Below are 19577 nucleotides of genomic sequence, written 5' to 3' on the forward strand. Positions count from 1 at the left end.
CACTGTATAAACATTATTTAACTTTTCAGCTATCTTTCCCAGAGCCCAAAAAAGCTGCAGAAAATATTTTATTTTACCTCAAAAAGCATTTTATGCTGGATAAAGAGAATACGTACAAAGTTTCAAAGCTTCAAAGAAAGAAAAAATATTTCAGAAACCTACCAGTATTTACTATGGTTTGATTAGAAGTAAATCTTAGATAGGCAAAGATTTCTTCAACTGCACAGTAAAAGCACCCCAAAAAGAAAAAAGTTGATAAATTAGACTTTATCAAAACTAAAAATGTCTGATTATCAAAAGACTCCATTAAGAAAATAAATAGACATACCACAGAATCAGAGAAAATGTTCGTAATACATATTTGAAGATGGACACATATCCAGAGCATATTTAAAAATTGCTACGTCTCCAATTTTAAAAGTGCAATAAATATTAGCAAAAGTTTTGAATAGACACATTCCACAAGAAGATATACAAGTAGCCAATAACCACATGAAAGAGTTTTCAACATCATTAGTCATCCACAAAATGCAATTTATTTATTTATTGAGACAGGGCCTTGCTCTCTCTCCTAGGCTGGAGTACAGTGGTGCAATCTCAGCTCACTGAAGCCTTAACCTCCTTGGCTCAAGCAATTCTCCCACCTCAGCCTCTCGAGTAGCTGGGACTGCAGGTGCACACCACCATGCCCAGTTAATTTTTGTATTTTTTGCAGAGACTGGGTTTTGCTATGTTACCCAGGCTGGTCTCGAACTCCTGGGCTCAAGCAATCCACCCACCTCAGCCTTCCAAAGTGTTGGGATTACAGGAGTGAGCCAGCGTGCCTGGCCAGTAAAATGCAATTTAAAATAAATAAAATACCATTTATACTCACTAGAATGGCAAAAATTGAAAGCAATGACAACACCAAGTGTCAGCAAAGATACGCAGCATCTGGAGCTCTCGGACCTTGCTGGTGGTGATGTCATACAGTAAACCACTTTGGAGAACTATTTGACTTCCAGCAATTCCTCTCCTACCTATTTACAAAAGAGGAATGATAATCCATGTCCACAAAAAGAAATTGACTTGTACAAGTATATTCATAGCAGTTTTATTTATAATAGTCCCAAACTAAAAATAGCTCCAGTGTCCCTTAACAGGAAAATAGTACACACATTGTGGTATTTTCCCATAATAGAACACACTTTAGTGACAAAAAGAAAAGCACTGCTGACACACATGACCACCCGGATGCATCTCAAAAGCATCATGCTGAATGGGAGAAACTGGGTACAAAAGGCTAGAGGGTATGACTCCACTTCTGTGAAATCCAAATTCAGACAAAACAAATGTATGGTTCTAAAAATCAGCTAGTGTTGAGAGGAGAACGTGGCTGGAAAGAAGTACAGAGACATTTTTAGTGGGGATGGAGATGCTGTCATCTTGCTTTGGATGGAGGCTACAAGGGTGTATACGAATGTTAAGTCTCAATGACTGAAAGGGATCCACTTCTGCTAATAGCCAAGTAGCTCCTACCAGGTTATTCTACCCTCTAATAATAACTATAAACTCTGGGGAAAATGTTAAAAAAAAACTATCTGAAACTCCTAGAGAGTGAGGAAATCAGACAAATACTGGAAGGCGAGTATTGTTTGGATAGACAGAATACAAGTGAGAGAATTTGGTATTTGCATGGCTTTAGCCTGAGGGCATACCACTGTCTATACCATGCAGAGCGGCTACAGCTTGGACATGTGCTGCCTTACTGGCTTGGAGAACACGATATCAGAAGTTGGGTTGACTTCTATAGCTAGAAATGAGGAAATCATCACCCAGAAAAGACAGACAGACACAGGAAGCCTCAAATACTATGTGTACACTCTGCTCAAACTGTCTCTTAGCCCCCAGACCCCACCTGCAGACTTCCAGCCATCTGGCTGAGGCCAAAGAAACAGCTGAACTTTTAGCTACCTTCAGCTGCAGGGCACACGGTTTGCAGTTTGAGTCTAGACATCGTAGACATCTGCCTGCTAGCATGTCTCTACAACATATCATTTGCTCAGAATATAATCCAAAATTATTCAATAAAGAAAGAGGAAAGCATTACCCATACTCAAGAGAAAAGGCAATCAATGGAGACTGACCCTGAGGTGTTCCAAATATTGGAACCAGCAGGCAAGGAATTTAAAGCACCTATTACAACTATGCTATAGGATGTAAAGGACAGTGGTCAGAATGAAGAAAAAGATAATAAATGCAGCCAAGAATTCAACACTAGATAAAAAGAACGAAGTGGAAATTCTATATCTGAAAAATCAAATACCTGAAATACAAATTCAATGGATGGGCTTAATAGCAGATTGGAAATTTTAAAAGAAAAGAGTTACTGACTTTTAAAACAGAAAAACAGTAATGATTTATTCTGAAGAAAAAAAGAGTGGAAAAAATATTGCAAATAATGAATAAAATCTTAGAGACCTACAGGGCAATATTAAAAGATGTCACTTACACAGGATCTTTAGAGTTCGAGAACGAGAGGAGAGAGAGAATGAGCGTCCCCACAACCAGAAAAATATTTGAAGAAATAATGGCTGAAATGTCTCCATATTTGGTGAAACACAAAATCTGTAGACTCAAGAATCTCAGCCAACCCTGAATCTAGGTGATCAGATGTGAATGTTCACCGTACAAATCTTTCCATTTTTCTCTGTTTAAAATTTTTCGTAATACAAATGTTTACAAATAATATAAAAACTCATCAAAACAAACACAAGATGTGCATATTTTTATGTTAATTATATCTCAATTTCTTTAAGTAACTAATCTAATTATAGAATGTATTCAGTGGATATTCAAGCTTCAGGCATTAACTGGAAGGTACAATATTTCTCACCTTTTTGATTCCTGCTTAACGTAGGTAAATTGTGGCCCATGGGAGAGGGGGTGGGTGACTGGCATTGTCTGAGATGGCTTTGCTCCCAAATCCTCTGCTCACTCATCAATTCTCACGTCATTCAGTAAAAGCTCTTGAATTTGTCTCATGGATAACTATACACATCTAACCAAGAGGTTTTGAAAGACCAAGGAAAGAAAGATGAGTGACAACACAATGCCATGCACAGCTGCCTCCCACTGGGCTGTTGGTGACCTGTGGGTGCATAAAAACAATCAATTGGAAAGCCCACCCTTTCAACCCTGTATGTAGGTATATGATGACAAAGAATACAGTTGAGAAGGTTAGTGCCCTACCTTTGTCATTAACTACTTATATGACTATAAATAAACTCCTAGATTGACTGGGAACCCCATTTCTTCTCTACAATACATAAAGGCAAAAAAATAATGTATGTAGGCATATGATGGCCAAGAATACAGTTCAGAAGCTTAGTGCTCTACCTTTGTCATTAACTACTTATGTGACTATAAGTAAACTCCTAGATTGACTGGGAACCCCATCTCTTCTCTACAGTACATAAAGGCAAAAAAAGAATTGCTCCCTCAAGCCCCTTTCATGTCTAATATTTGTGGTCATCACTGGGCTCTTCAGAAAAGGATAATAATAATTCTGTAATTCCGGGAAATCACCTGTGATGCAGGGTGAACCAAGTCAGCTCGAGACAATCTCTGGCCAAAGTCAAGAATACAGTTTCAGCTGACCCCATTTGAACCCAGCAGACTTGAACATTTTCAGATAAGCATCCTAAACTATATTAACAATTGTTCTCTCTTCAAAAAAGGGAATTGACGTTAACAATCAAGTGGGTTTTAAAAGATACAAAAATCCCCAAAGAAAAAGTCTTGTGCTAGGATTCAGTTTGTACAGAACTGACATCATGTAGGGGGAAAAGGAAAAAAAAAAACCACCTACAATAAAATGTTATGCCTGTCCCTGTTTTCAACGTCCTCCCACGTATCTACTGCTTCTGTTGAAACTTGTTATTGCTGAAGTACTTTTTTATTATAAAAAGAGCTACAGTTCCAAAAGAGATTATTGGCACCCAAATTCAGCTGTGGTGTTAGAGGCAATTAAATTGTGTTTTGTAGTTTCTTTCTTGGGCGTTTGATATTATTACTGTTGTCAATGTGCCCAGAAGAGGGCTGCTTTCCATTAATCATAAATACAGAAATATAACAAGTATTATTATTAGAAATATTACGCTAATCTTTGACTATTTCTTTTTGACGGCAAAGAGATAGATTATGTCAGGCAATACTGGAAAAAATAAAAACAAAGACCTAGCTACTGATAAAAAGAGATATATGTTCAATTGCTAATCAAAACATACAAGTAACTCCAAAAGGCTCATCCATTAATGCAGGGTGCTTTATATTCAAAAAATTATTTCCAGAGTAAATCTAAAACATCATCAAAATTTGTTTAAACAATAAGCCCTCAACTCTGCAATACCACAACACTGTGAGACCATGAGACTACAGTACTAGGCACATCCACAGACCGTGAGCCTGTGAGACTGAAGACCATGACAAAGTGGGACAAGGCAATGATGAGATGTTGAGACCACAAGACTGCAAGACAGCAAGTCTTAAGATTGCAAAATGTCCATGTTAGATTGTGAGAACTCTGAGTTTGTGATGGAATGCAGTTTCCATTCCTTTTCTGCGACATCTGACTTATTGTTCTACTATGCAGTTCAATGAGCAGAAAGAACTTAAAGGCTAGGTATGGTGGCTCACGCCTGTAATTCCAGCATTTTGGGAGGCCAAGGTAGGTGGATCACTTGAGTTCAGGAGTTCGAGACCAGCCTGGGCAACATGGTGAAACCTCATCTCTACTAAAAATACAAAAATTAGCCTGGTGTGGTGGTGGGCACCTGTAATCCCAGCTACTTGGGAGGCTGAGGCAGGAGAATCACTTGAACCCAGGAGGTGGAGGCTGCAGTGAGCCGAGATCACACCATTCTCCAGCCTGGGCAACAGAGCGAGACCCTGTCTCAAATAAATAAATAAATAAAATAAAACATAACTTAAAATATTTTGTTAATTTATTTGGAAATAACTCACCTTGGATCTCTTTGTCTTTTTAAAATAATTCTTTGGGTAGTTAATTTAGATTCATTAAAATTATAAGAGACTTCTGGCTTTAGGATGGTCAAGCAGAGACATTTCTTTATGTCTTTCCTCTTGACAACCACTTCATATTAACCAGAATAAGAAACACAAACTCCTGTTTTGATGAAATTTTCAACCCCCATCCACAAAGTAGGAAGAGAGAAAACAGTTGCTGGGATGGTATAACTTAACAGGAGAGTGAAAGGTCAAATCTAAATTTTGCAGAAGGTGATGCCAGCAAGCAACAAGCCAATTTGCTTTACAGACCCAGGGAAAGGCTTAGGAATTGGAGACACTGGATACTTTGAAAGGTGAAGGTCAGGGAGAAGGGCTAAACACAGCAGTTTTACTGGAAATCTGTTTCAAAAGAAGTTAGATAGTAGTGTTTCATCCTTTCCAAACAAGCAGGCCACTTTCCTTCCACTTCTGCTACTGAATATAAGAGGTAATTTATTTAGGGAAAGAAAATTAAAGAGGCTCAATATTCAGAAACACCAAGCACAGAGGAAGGCAGTAGTAAATCACTACACTGCAATCAGAAGAAAAGTCTGTATACTACATACCTACCTCTGTCAATTCCCAACTGACAGAATGCCAGTAGTCAGGCTTATACATCCTTCCAGATGAGAGATGAGAGGATCCATCTCTGGAGAAAGTAAATCAAGCCAGAAAAGAAACCCAGATACTGACATTTTGGGGCCTCACTCAACATATCATAGATGGTTAACTGCCATCACAAATAGACTCAAAAAAAGCCTGATGGTGCAAACACATTTATGTTTAATTCTTGCTGTGTAAGAGCCATGCCATCATGCAGGTACCTGAGCTGATAGAATCTCTACCATCTTCGACATATGATTTCTAAGGTCACTTTCTGAAGCTCTTTTTTATTCCAGCCATAAAGGAGTAGATTAGGGTATTTTAATGGGCCAGGTCTGAAAGTGGCAAAAATCACTTCTGCTAATATTCCATTGCACAGAACTCAGTCACAAAGGCACTCTTTTTTTTTTTTTTTTGAGACAAGGTCTCACTCTGTTGCCCAGGCTGGAGTGCAGTGGTGTGATCTCGGCTCACTGCAACCTCTGCCTCCCGGATTCAAGTGATTCTCCTGCCTCAGCCTCCCGAGTAGCTGGAATTACAGGCATGTGCCACCATGCTCGGCTAATTTTTTTGTATTTTTAGTAGAGACAGGGTTTCGCCATGTTGGCCAGGCTGGTCTCGAACTCCTAATCTCAAGTGATCCACCCACCTCGGCCTCCCAGAGTGCTGGGATTACAGGCGTGAGCTACCGTGCCAGGCCCATAAAGGCATTCTTAACTACAAGGAGGCTGGGAATGGATTTTGGTGAGCAGCTGGAAGTTTTTGCCACACTCAACCAAACAGCTAGTTCTGTGACTAATGACTTGATACAGCCCTCCACTCAGTAAGCCCTGTCTCTGCAGAGAGGCTTTTAGTGCTCACACCTGGTCAAATATAAACAAGCATCCATGAAACAAGAGTAGGACACAGTACAAATAGAATAACTAGAAAGGATTTTTGGAAATTAAAAGTATTAAAGCCAAAATAAAACATTCAATTAAAATGTTGAAAAATTAAACTAAAGAAATCTTCCAGAAGTGGGAATAAACAGAGATGAGAAGAATAAAAAGAAAGGAAAGAAAAAATTTATATGAAGGGATGTAAATACCATTTTAACATCAGCACTGGGAGTTAGAAGCAAGAGATCAGTATCCTCAAAACTTTGAGTAAAAGTATCCACCCAGCCAAATGATTAACCAAGTATGAGGACAAAATAAAGAAAACGTCAGACATGCAAAGCTTCAAAACATTGATCTTCCATCAGTCCTTACTTAGGAAGCCAATAACAAAGAGAAGAAACAAAAACAAGCAAAACAAGACAAGGAGGTAAACACAGGATTCAAGAAATAGGGCACCCAAAACAGGAAGAAAGAGGTGCAGAAAAGTCTTAGAAAGATGGCAAAGAGATGTCTCTGTATAAGAGTTATGTAGCAGGCCCACAGACAAACAAATACATATTGAAAATTGAACAGAAGTCAACAAGAGTGGTTGTCTTCAGAGAAAAGGAAAGTGGAGCTCATTATCAAAATAGACTTTACCATATGAAAAATTTTTATTGAGAAGTGTTTAACATAATTAGTGGGTAATATGGCAAAACTACAAGGTCAGAGAAAACTGAGCAGAGAGGTGAAGGATAACAGACTACATATTGCCTGTAATCCCAGCCCTTTGGGAGGCTGAAGCAGGCGGATCACGAGGTCAGGAGTTTGAGACTAGCCTAACACAGTGAAACCCCATCTCTACTAAAAATACAAAAATTAGCTGGGCATGGTGGCACATGCCTGTAGTCCCAGCTACTTGGGAGGCTGAGGCAGGAGAATCACTTGAACCCGGGAGGCGGAGGTTGCAGTGAGCCGAGATCATGCTACTGCACTCCAGCCTGGGAAACAGAGTGAGACTCCATCTCAAAAAAAAAAAAAAAAGACTACATATTGGCTAAAGAGTACACTGCTTAGGTGATGGGTGCACTAAAACCTCAGAATTCACTACTAAAGAACTCATCCACGTAACTAAAAACCACCTGTTCTCCAAAAATTTTTGAAATTAAAAAAGAAAACTAAGCAAGTGGAAAAACAAAATTATTAACTACAGAAAGAAAAGTTATACGTATAAGAAGAAATATAATCACAGTATACAACAAGATAGAGTAAACAATATTTACATAGACTTTTAGTTATCCTAATTTGGTTCTTAATGGAATTGGAGCATGATTTAACTGGATCTTAAGCTTCGTAAGTTTCTCACGGGCTGCAGTCAAGGTGTCAGCTCAAATACTATCGTCTCAACTAAAGAATTGACTGGGGAAGGAAACGCTTCCATGCTCACTCAATGGTTGTTGGCAGCATTTGGTTTCTCACAGGCTGTTACAAAGAGCTCCAGTCCTTCACTGGATGTTGGCCAGAGGCCACTTTCAAATCCTAGCCATGTGGGCCTCTCCAATATGGCAGTGTGAGTCAGCAAAGCCAAGAAAGCAATATAGCCAGTCTGCTAGAAAGCCAGAAGGTATACAGTCTTATGTCACATAATCACAGATGCGGCATTCTTTGAGATGTTGCCCTCTTTTATTGATTAGAAGCAAGTGACTCCAGGAGATGAGATTACACAACGCCATGAAAACCAGGAGGTGAACATAAGTGGGGCCATCTTAGAAGCTGCCTAACATACACAGTTAAAATAGTTTTTCAGTTTTTATGGGTTGAATTCAATGTTTCAGATTAAACTAAAAATTAGATAAGATTCCATTGAGAGGATGGAGGGAGAGGAAAGGAAACAAGAAAGTTAAAAGTTTTCGGCTGGGCCCGGTGGCTCACGCCTGTAATCCCAGCACTTTGGGAGGCCGAGGCGGGTGGATCACGAGGTCAGGAAATCGAGACCATCCTGGCTAACACGGTGAAACCCTGTCTCTACTAAAAATACAAAAAATTAGCCGGGCGTGGTGGCGGGCGCCTGTAGTCCCAGCTACTCGGGAGGCTGAGGCAGGAGAATGGCGTGAACCCAGGAGGCGGAGCTTTCAGGGAGCCGAGATCGCGCCACTGCAGTCCAGCCTGGGCAACAGAGCAAAACTCCGTCTCACAAAAAAAAAAAAAAAAAGTTTTCATCTACCATGTAGGAAATCCACAGACAATGTCTAACCGAGCTTGAACAAATGATGGCATAAAAACGGCGTTTAGGAATACGAAGGTAAATGCCAAAGGAAATCTCAAAAAAATGGACAATGATTACCTCTGGGGAGAGGATAGGGTAGATGACTGGTTTTTTTGTTACTTTGCACTTTTTACTTTATATTATATAATATAATAATAATAAATAAAAGAAACTAGTAAAGATGAAATTATCATTCTTTCTAGTGGTTAGATTAAGAAAACAGTAATAAAATACGCAACTTTCCTAGCCGGGCATGGTGGCAGGTGTCTGTAATCTCAGCTACTCTGGAAACTGAGGGAGGAGAATCACTTGAACCTGGGAGGCGGAGGTTGCGGTGAGCCGAGATCACACCACTGCGCTCCAGCCAGGGTGGCATAGTGAGACTGTCTCAAATATATATATATATGCGACTTTCCTTTGGCCACTGGCTAATAAAATCATGAGGAAATATAAATTAATACCAAACCAAGAATCCAGGGCAGGATGGTTTTTTTTTTCCTAAATAACATTAACTAGGGAGAGAGTTGACATTTCTCAAATAAATCTAAATGGACTGGATTTTGATTGCTAAAGGAAAACTTTTAATGTTGATCACATTAATTGGATTTCAGAATTTTTTAAAGCCTTTTATTACTCTATTCATTTTATGATTTTTTATGTCATTTGCATTGATTTTTACCTCCTAACATGTAACAAAAATTGCCAGATATTCACTGTTATTTCTAGTTTTTTTCTTCAGTAGGTACAACAGACTTTACTTAAGTTCTGTGTGTGTGTGTGTGTGTGTGTGTGTGTGTGTGTATTCACAAATACAAAAGATAAATTGCAAAGGACATTTAAAAATTTTTAACATTTTCTCATGAAAGCATAAGAACTTTCTTGAATAGAGTTCCCTTTTAGAAATAGTACTACATCTTTAACTGTTTTCATAAAACAGTTGGTAATTAGTAAAAGCTTTTCCTTAGATTATAAAAAGGTAGGTTTGCAACTCCAATTTCTCTTTGCATTTCTTAGAAAGTATAAAAGAGTCTACCTAATAAGCCTATGTTTTCTTTTTATGAATAGACATTGATGTAAGGATGACGAGAATACACTTTTTCTTTCTTTCTGGTGCAACCTTTAATTATTCCTAAAGTCAACTGAGGGTTATTTTTATTTGTTATTGGATCTTCAGGTTTTTTTTTTAAACTGGATGTATGTCCGTTTCCTTGACCAATTGACATATTGCTTTTGGATTTAGGCTTAAATTTTAACTAGAACTAGCTCTGAGTCACTATATTACATCAAATTCTCAGAATGCACATGTTGCAGGCTGACCTTCAATTGAGGGCCCCAACTCACTTATGTACAAGAAGGCAGAAGTAAAGCCCCTTGCTCAAGGTCACATGTTCGGTTAGTGCCAGAACTGAGAGGATACCCTGTGCCCTGGTCTTCCTACAGACTCCTATTCAATGCTCTTTCCACTACGTTGAAGATTCTCCCACCATTTCTTCTGGTAAGTAAATGTATATGAGGTGTATATATATTTTTTATATTTAAAAATAGGCTCCTCTAGTCCTAGGTGAGAAATTAAACATAAATCCACAACAAACTTCTAAACAAATGTTTATAGCAGCACTATTCATAAAAGCCAAAAAGTGGAAACAGCCCAAATGTTCATCCACTGATGGATGGATAAACAGCATGTGCTATGTATATACAATGGAATATTATTCAGCAGGAAAAAGGAACGAAGTACTACTACACGCTACCACATGGATGAATGTTGAAAACATTGTGCTAAGTGAAAGAAGCCAGGCACGCAAGTCCATAGATTGTATGATTTCATTTATATGGGATGTCCAGAAGAGGTAACTCTAAGAGGCAGAAAGTAGATTCATAGATGCCTTTGGCTGGGGGAAATGGGCAGGGTGGAGGGAGGAGGTACTGGGGAAACGATAACTAAAATGCGTGTGATTTCGTTTTGGGCCGAGGAAAATGTTTTATAACTGATCGTGGCAATAGATTCACATGCTGTAAATATACCAAAAGCCATTGAATTGTACACTGTGTGTGAACTTTATGGCATACTACCTATATCTCAATAAAACTGTTAAAATATGCCTTTGTTGGTGCTCATTGTAAAGAAAATTTAGAGTTACATCATCAATTACTATGATGAGATGAAATAACTATCAGTAGTCTAGATATATGGCCAAAAAAATAGCAAGGTGGCTCAGAAGTAGAATAAACTGAATCTATTTTTCTTTATTTCCTGCTCTTTACCTTATTTACTAAATCATTGTTGTAGACTCCGCTAGGAAATAATTTGAATGTCAGTTTAACACTGTGATAGGCTCACTCCATCTGCAAACATTATGGACCACCTACTTGATGATGAAAATTGCACTGGCCACTAGAGATAGAATGAGAAACCAAAATGTAAAATTCACCCAGGGAGTTAATTGCAAAAATTTCCAGTTTTTTAGAAGACAATTGTATTAGTCCATTTTCAAACTGTTATGAAGAAATACCTGACACTGGGTAATTTATAAAGGAAAGAAGTTTAATTGACTCACAGTTCCAGGTGGCTTGGGAAGCCTCAGGAAACTTACAATCACGGCAGAAGTCAAAGGGGGTCTATGTGTTCTCATTGTTCAATTCCCACCTATGAGTGAGAATATGCGGTGTTTGGTTTTTTGTCCTTGCGATAGTTTGCTGAGAATGATGGACACAGGAAGGGGAACATCACACACCAGGGACTGTTGTGGGGTTGGGGGAGTAGGGAGGGATAGCATTTGGAGATACACCTAATGTTAAATGACGAGTTACTGGGTGCAGCACACCAACATGGCACATGTATACATATGTAACAAACCTGCACATTGTGCACATGTACCCTAAAACTTAAAGTATAATAATAAAAAAAAAAGAAGTCAAAAGGGAAGCAATCAAATTCTTCACAAGGCAGCAGGAGAGAGAAGAGAAAAGGAGGAACTTCCAAACACTTATAAAACCATCAGATCTCATGAGAACTCACTCACTATCATGAGAAAAGCATGGGGGAAAACCCCCCATGACCCAATCACCTCCCTCCCTCGACACATAGGGACTGCAGGTCCCTCCTTTGACACATGGGGATTATAAGAGATGAGATTTGGCTGGGGATGCTGAGCCAAACAATATCAAAAATGAAGGAGATAACATTTGTTGAACACATTCTATGTCCCAGACACTGTGCCAGGTATTGTGCATAGGTTTTAAGTTGTAACAATAGTCAATTGAAAAACCTTTTATCACACTGCAGTTAATATTAGTTGGCTACAATAAAATTGAAATCATTAAATGGTTCAGTTAACTTTCATGTATTTCATATATAAATTCATTCACTTCTTTTTCATTACTGTAATTCAAGAACGTCCTCCACCAACAATGATCAAAATATAGAAGACGTGATAAACATTTGTTGAACTCTCAAGGCAATTAATGATTTAGCAATATGATTGCCTTGTTACTGTGTAGTTCATTAAAATCCAAAGTGCCACCAAATAGTTGTCTTATTGATTCTTTTAATCTCCAGCTCAAGAAAGCAGAAAAAGAAAGTGATTTGCAAAGGCAGCATATAGAGAGTACTGAGTGTCATTTGTAAGCCTGAGTAAGGCCAATGCAAGGTTCTGGGCTATCATGGATATTGTGGTCTGATGATTTTTCCACTGATTTGCAAGACTAACCACTGCTTTCTGCTTTATTTCACATGGCTTCCAAGACTCCCTCAGGCACAGGAGTTGCTTTATTCTTTTGTACTCAAGCTTGAAAAGTGAGTTTCTCTTTATTACGTATGCTTTTGGTATACAGTATCTGAAGGCAGAAGCTTAGCTAGGGACAACATTTGCCCCTGGTGCAGTCAGGTGGATGATACCAACCCTTCTAAGTGCGACCTTTCTTCTGAGAACAAAGTGCTTTCAAAATATTATCCGACTGAGCTCAGAACCCCAGCAGAGAGGCTTGGAGATAGAGACTAGTATTAAATTATTTCACACCTGGGAGAATCAAATAAAAAGAAACTTTCCAACAGAAATGTGAGAAAATTTTAACCTCTTAATTACTAAAGGCAAACCGTCCAAGAAATAATTTGAGGATGAATTTGCCTCCTGCATGTGGACAATGGCTAACACAGCCCACAGTGCTAGGGTGTATTTTGCTTAAATGGTAGCCATCCAATCCACCCAGATTGAGGCATTGCAAATAGCCCTTTGCTCAAAGGAAATTGCCTGACAGTGCCTTAAACCTAGTGGGCTCTTGATAAAGGAGTGTTAAATTGATATTGGAAAATGTGATAGTGATTCTTGGCATAAAAATAGAATAACTGCTATAAGCAAGAAGATACATAAGACAGTGTCTACAGTAATTGCCACTGTGATCTTAATAAGGAGATGTAGACACCATGAAGTCACTTGCTATGAATTTAGATTGCATCCTCCCATAGCAGGACTTGAGAGGTATGTATATACAGCGATTATATACATCTATATATGTATTTTAACATACACATGTGTGCAAGTGTGTGCACATGTGTGTGTGTAAACTAGCACTTAAATATACATAGTACATGTGTATATATGCTGAAATAAATATATATAATGAATGAAAAGTACAAACGATCTATTAGAGTTTGAATTAAAACAATTCTTTATCAATTGATCTCTGTGACGGAACGTTTTTACTAAGTTATTCATTGGAATGGTAAAAAATTAGTAAATAACCCACCCTCTAAGTATGTGAACTTGGCCAAGTTATTGACTCTCTGTATGCCTCAGTTTCCTCATCTGCAAAATGAGGTTAATAATATCATTTACCTCATTGGGTTATATAAGAATTAAATGAGTTAATAACCAAAAGCACATATTCCAGTGCCCAGTATAGCATGTGCTTTATAAGTGCTGGTTGTCTCTGTTATTGTTGTTGTGGTTGTTGCCAGGTGTTCATCATCAGAGGAATGGCAATGAAAATGTGGTGTGTGTGTGTGTGTGTGTGTGTGTGTGTGTGTGTATATATATATACACACACACACACACACACATACAATGGGATATTATTCAACCTTTAAAAAAGAAGGAAATTCTGTCAGTGACAAATTGGATGAGGCTGGAGGACATTATGCTAAGTGAAACAAGCCAGACACAGAAAAAAAATACTGATGATCTCACTTATATGTGAAATCGAAAAACGCTGAACTCACAAAATCAGAGAGTAGAAAAGTGATGACCAGGAACTGAGGGTTGGGGGAAAAGGGGAGATGTTGGTCAAAGGCACAAGCTCTCAGCTACAAGACGAATAAGTTCTGGAGACTTACTGTACAGCATGGTGACTACAGTAACAATAACGTATTGCATACTTGAAATTTGCTAAGAGAGTAGATTTTAAGTATTCGCACACAAAATCAGTAACAATGTGAGGCGATGGATATGTTTATTAGCTTGACTGATTAACATATGGAAATCATTTTGCAATGAATATGTATGTCAAAACATCATGTCACATAGAAGCAGAGAGTAGAACAGTGGTTACCAAAGGCTGGGGTGTGTGGGGGCAGGAAGAGAAGACAGAGTTTGGTCAAAGGATACAAAATTAAGATTAGCCCAGAAGAATAAGTTCTGGTGTTCTAATGCACAGTAGGATGACTACAGTTAATGGTAAAGTATTGTATATTACAAAATAGCTAAAAGAGAGACTTGAATATTCTCACCACAGAGAAATGATAAATGGATAAAGTGATAGATACTCTACCCTGATTTGATCATTATAAAACATAGATAGGAATAAAAACATCAAAGCACACCCCATAAATATGTTCAATTATAATGTGTCAGTTAAAAATCATGCTGTACACCTTGAATATATACCATTCTTTTTTGTTCGTTTGTTTGTTTGAGACGAAGTCTCGCTCTGTCACCAGCCTGGAGTGCAGTGGTGTGATCTCAGCTCACTGCAATGTCCACCTCCCGGGTTCAAGTGATTCTCCTGCTTCAGCCTCCTAAATAGCTGGGATAACAAGCGTGCGTCAGCATACCCAGCTAATTTTTGTATTTTTAGTAGAGAAGGGGTTTCACCATGTTGGCCAGGATAGTCTTGATCTCCTGACCTCACGATCCACCCGCCTCAGCCTCCCAAAGTACTGGGATTACAGGTGTGAGTCACCGCGCCCAGCCATATATACAATTCTTACTTGTCAATTATACCTCAATAAAGCTTAAAAAAGAAGAAAAAATAATGTTTTGTTATTCTAATCCTGGAGTACCAACAAGTGAAATAAAACCTCCAAATTCATTGTAACAAAGTTTTCTGTAGGCTTCTAAGTGATACTGAAATTGTAATTTTTAAAACAGCCTTATGTTATTAAAAAGTCAAAAATAAGAGATATTGGTGAGGTTATGGAGAAAAGGGGACGCTTATACGTTGTTGGTGGGAATGTAAATTAGTCCAGCTACTGTGGAAAGCAGTCCAGAGAGTTCTCAAAGAACTTAACCACCATTCAACCCAGCCATCCCGTTACTGGGTATACCCAAGGGAAAATAAATTGTTCTGCCAAAAAGACACATGTACTCTTATGTTCCTTGTAGCAATATTCACAGTAGAAAAGACATAGAATCAACTTAGATGCCCATCAACCGTGGACGGAATAAAGAAAATGTGGTACATATACACTACGGAAACCATATACATAGACATAAAAAAGAATGAAATCATGTCCTTTGCAGTGACATGGATGCAGCTGGAGGCTATTATTCTAAGCAAACTAATGCAGGAACAGAAAACCAAATACCACATGTTCTCACTGATAAGTACGAGCTAAACATTGAGCACACACGGACATAGAGACGGGAATAACAGATGCTGCGGACCGCTGGAAGAGTGAGGGAGGGAGGAAGGGGGACAGGGCTGAAAAACATCAGGTTGGGTATTCTGCTTGTTACCTGGGTGACAGGATCATGCAGGCCCCAAACCTCAACATCACACAAAAATTTATGGAACCAACCTGCACATGTACCCCCGAATCTAAAAGTTGAAATTTCAACAATAAAAAATAAAGTAGCCTTTATACGGTAGACTTATAAATAGCCTGATCTTTTATTTGTTTGTTTTTGCTATGATGACTATTTCAAACAGGTAACCAGTAACCAGTTCAAGTCAGGGGAATATTTACAGTATAAATAATGAAATCCTTACAAGTCTTGCCTCTCATATTTGTTACTACAGCTAGTACATTTTCTATATATCTTGAATTAGAATTTTTTTAATGCTTGAGGATATGATTTTATTTTTTCATTTCTAAAAACTTGTTAATCAAACTATTTTTACCTTAATCAAGGTGTTTAAATAGCTTTTTCTTGAGTCATGCTTACCAAGGACACAGACTCAGGGTTGGCTTTAGATAAAACTAAAAAGACAGCATTTGGTTTTACGCCCCCAGTTTACCCAATCTGTTTTCTTAACCTTCCTCAACCCCACCTTCCACTTTCTTCCCTGTCCTCCAGAGCAAACTGTGTCTACATCACCTCCTTGATTTAACCCATCAAAACTTCTTAGAAGAAGCAGCTGAAATTAACATACCATCATGTCTTTTTATTTTGGTGATTTTCCCCATACTGAATTTTAATAAGAAGCAATGCTTGAGCTTCTCACATCAGGGTATCTTTAATCCTGTGGTACATTTGGCTGCCAGAGTATGCAAAGTCACAGGATAAACACGGTACATCTTCTTGAATGTAAAGATTAATGGTACCTCATTTTAAACATTTGTATGCTAAAATAAGCATGGCTACATTATAAGTGGGGATGGCAAAGTACCCCACAATTTTAAAGATAAAACACAAAACTGTAAAAAGAAAGCTTATATTTGTGACAGGCTATTTGAGCCAAAGCCCTCAAAGCCACCCATTCCTCTACCATTGATGTCATAACCCTCTGCTACCAGACAGGCACCTGCAGAAACATTTTAGGAGCACTATCTCAAGTTAAAGGGATGAAGCCCTAATGTGTAATTGCTGTATCATCCAGCTGGTAAGGTACCATAAATTGGCAAGAGAATGATGACTTTTATTTAGCAAAAAGAAGTTGAAGTTCCAATATTGACTGGCTGTGTGATCTTGGGCAAATCACTTAACCTCTCCGAGTAAATTTGCAAATCTGTGAATTGGGAATGAAGGCTTCACAAACACTGTTGAAGCTGAAGGAAAACAATTGTGAATACACTTTATACACTATAAAATGCTATATAAAAGTAACATACTCTGGTTTGTTTCTGTTGTTGCTCAATCACTAGTTTTGTGGAAATCTCTGAAGGCCTTCTCTGAACCCTGGAATCTCATGGTACAGTGGAGCCCCATCCTGCCTACTGACTTGACTGCTGGTCTCCTATTTTCTTGTGGGCATACTTCTGGACTTTTAAACTCAAGTTGCAAATTGTCTATGGAGGAGTGTCAAAATTTGATCAAAAATAATTATTCATTTTGCATAGTAAGATCTTACGCAGAAATACAAAAACGTGTACATTTTAGAGAATCTGTGTGCTCTGTTCTGGTTCACTTTCCTCTTCCACCTGGAGGATCTGCAGGAGCTTGCAAGAAATGCAGGGTTAGCTCTAGTGATGACTACTTGAGAGCTGGAAGTAGCTCAAGTAATTACATTCCTTTCATTTGGGACCAAGATTACCTCTGTCTTTGGTTTGTTTGCCATCTGTGCTGGTAAATCTTTTGGGGAGAGACAAATATTCAGCTCTAGATTTTCGGTCCTCAATAGGCTATTTATAAAAATAGAAAATAATGCCTTCATCTGAACTTGAAACTCTTGTAGTAGGTTTGGATATAGAAATGCCACTTCCATTGTAGAAAGGTAAGCCATGCACTGCATATAGATAAATCATGCAGTACTTCACCCCTAAAAAGTACCCAAAATTGTCTTTTTTAGTTTTTTTTTCTTGCAACTGCTTGATACAGACAGTTTTCCTTTAAATTGCTACTGCATTCTCCTTGTTGTGTGGACAACTGGGGAACTTGAGTCAACCTTGGGCATAGGAATTGTCAAGTTGGAGATACAGAATGCATGACCACTTTAAGGCTCCAAGAATAGTACCTCTTAGGAAAGGGTATGTTGGCAAACAGGCATTAAAAGTGTGTTTTCCTAGAGATTATTCTGGATAATGTGTTCTAATATATTCTGCTCCAGTTTGAGAGTTCACACATGTGGCCTCTGATCCCAGGCCTACCACTGACTGTACAGGTGGTAGACCAGCCTCCTGCCCTGCTGGTATTCAAGGAAACTTAGGTAATGATGGAAAAGATGGATAAATATTCTAAGGAGATGAGAACAATCTCAGCTCTAATCTTTCCTTTAGCTTTGAGCAAGTTTGTTCACTTTCACAAACCCACTTTCAGAATTTAGGACACATTCCCCTTCCTTCCTCCCTTCCTTCCTCTCTTCCTTCCTCCCTTCCTTCCTCTCTTCCTTCCTCCCTTCCTTCCTTCCTTCCTCCCTTCCTCCCTTCTTCCCTCCCTTCTTCCCTTCCTTCCTTCCTTCCTCCCTTCCTCCCTTCCTCCCTTCCTCCCTTCCTCCCTTCCTCCCTTCCATGGGATCTCACTATGTTGGTAAGGCTGGGGTGCAGTGGCTATTCATGGGCATGATCATAGCACATGCTGGTTGCAAGAGATCCTCCTGCCTTAGCCTCCAAGTAGCAGAGACTACAGGCGTGTGCCACGACACGTCACTTTCTTTTCTGTTAAGAGAGATTATTATTTTCATATTATCTCACAATTACACAGGTAGTACAGGCTCATTTCCAGAGAACAAAGGTAGATACAAAGAGGATAATAAAAATAACCTTTGTCAATATTTTAAAAGTCACCTTTCATGACTTTTAGCTATGCATATGTGTGTATTTAAAAATCAGAATTCTAGCCAGTCATGGTGGTTCATGCCTGTAATCCTAGCACTTGGGGAGACCGAGGTGGGTGGATCACCTAAGGCCAGGAGTTCGAGACCAGCCTGGCCTACATGGCGAAACCCCGTCTCTACTAAAAATACAAAAATGAGCTGAGAGTGGTGGCGGGTGCCCATAATCCCAGCTACTCAGGAGGCTGAGGCAGGAGAATCACTTGAACCTGGGAGGCAGAGGTTGCAGTGAGCTGAGATCATGCCACTTGTACTCCAGCCTGGGTGACAGAGCAAGACTCCATCTCAAAATAAATAAATAAATATAAAATTTAAAAATAAAAATTAAAATCCTAACACAGAGTCATTGAACATTAGCATGTCTTCTCTAAACTGTTTATGTCCTTTGACCAATTTTATTTTTTGACAGGGGGAACATTTTAAATCTTTATTAAAAGGGTACACAAAATACTGATTAATAACATCAAATTTTGCAGAATTCATAAATTACTATACTTCTAATTACAGAGATAAGACATCCTTCTTGTCAGAAACTTTTGCCCTAACTGTAAAACTTAATTCTTCTTTCTGATGAAGTAATTATTGAATAATTGATTTACTTATAGTGATGGTATAATGTACTTGATTTTAAAAACTATTGGCTAAATATGTTCTAATTGATTCAAAAGAACTTGCAATGCAAATTTTATGTATCAGTTATAAACCAATAGAGATATAACACTGACTGATGATAAATTCAGTACATTTTCTGGAGTCTTTTAATTTTAGGTTGATATTGTAAGAATGTCTGCTATAGCCTGTGGTGGATGGACATATATCAATATGTTTCAAGAAAGCCAAAGGAGAGCCTTGAGATGACTTAAGGGAAAGCCAAG

The sequence above is a fragment of the Pongo pygmaeus genome, chromosome 5, assembly GCF_028885625.2.
Source record: "Pongo pygmaeus isolate AG05252 chromosome 5, NHGRI_mPonPyg2-v2.0_pri, whole genome shotgun sequence".
In the NCBI taxonomy this organism is placed as follows: Eukaryota; Metazoa; Chordata; class Mammalia; order Primates; family Hominidae; genus Pongo; species Pongo pygmaeus.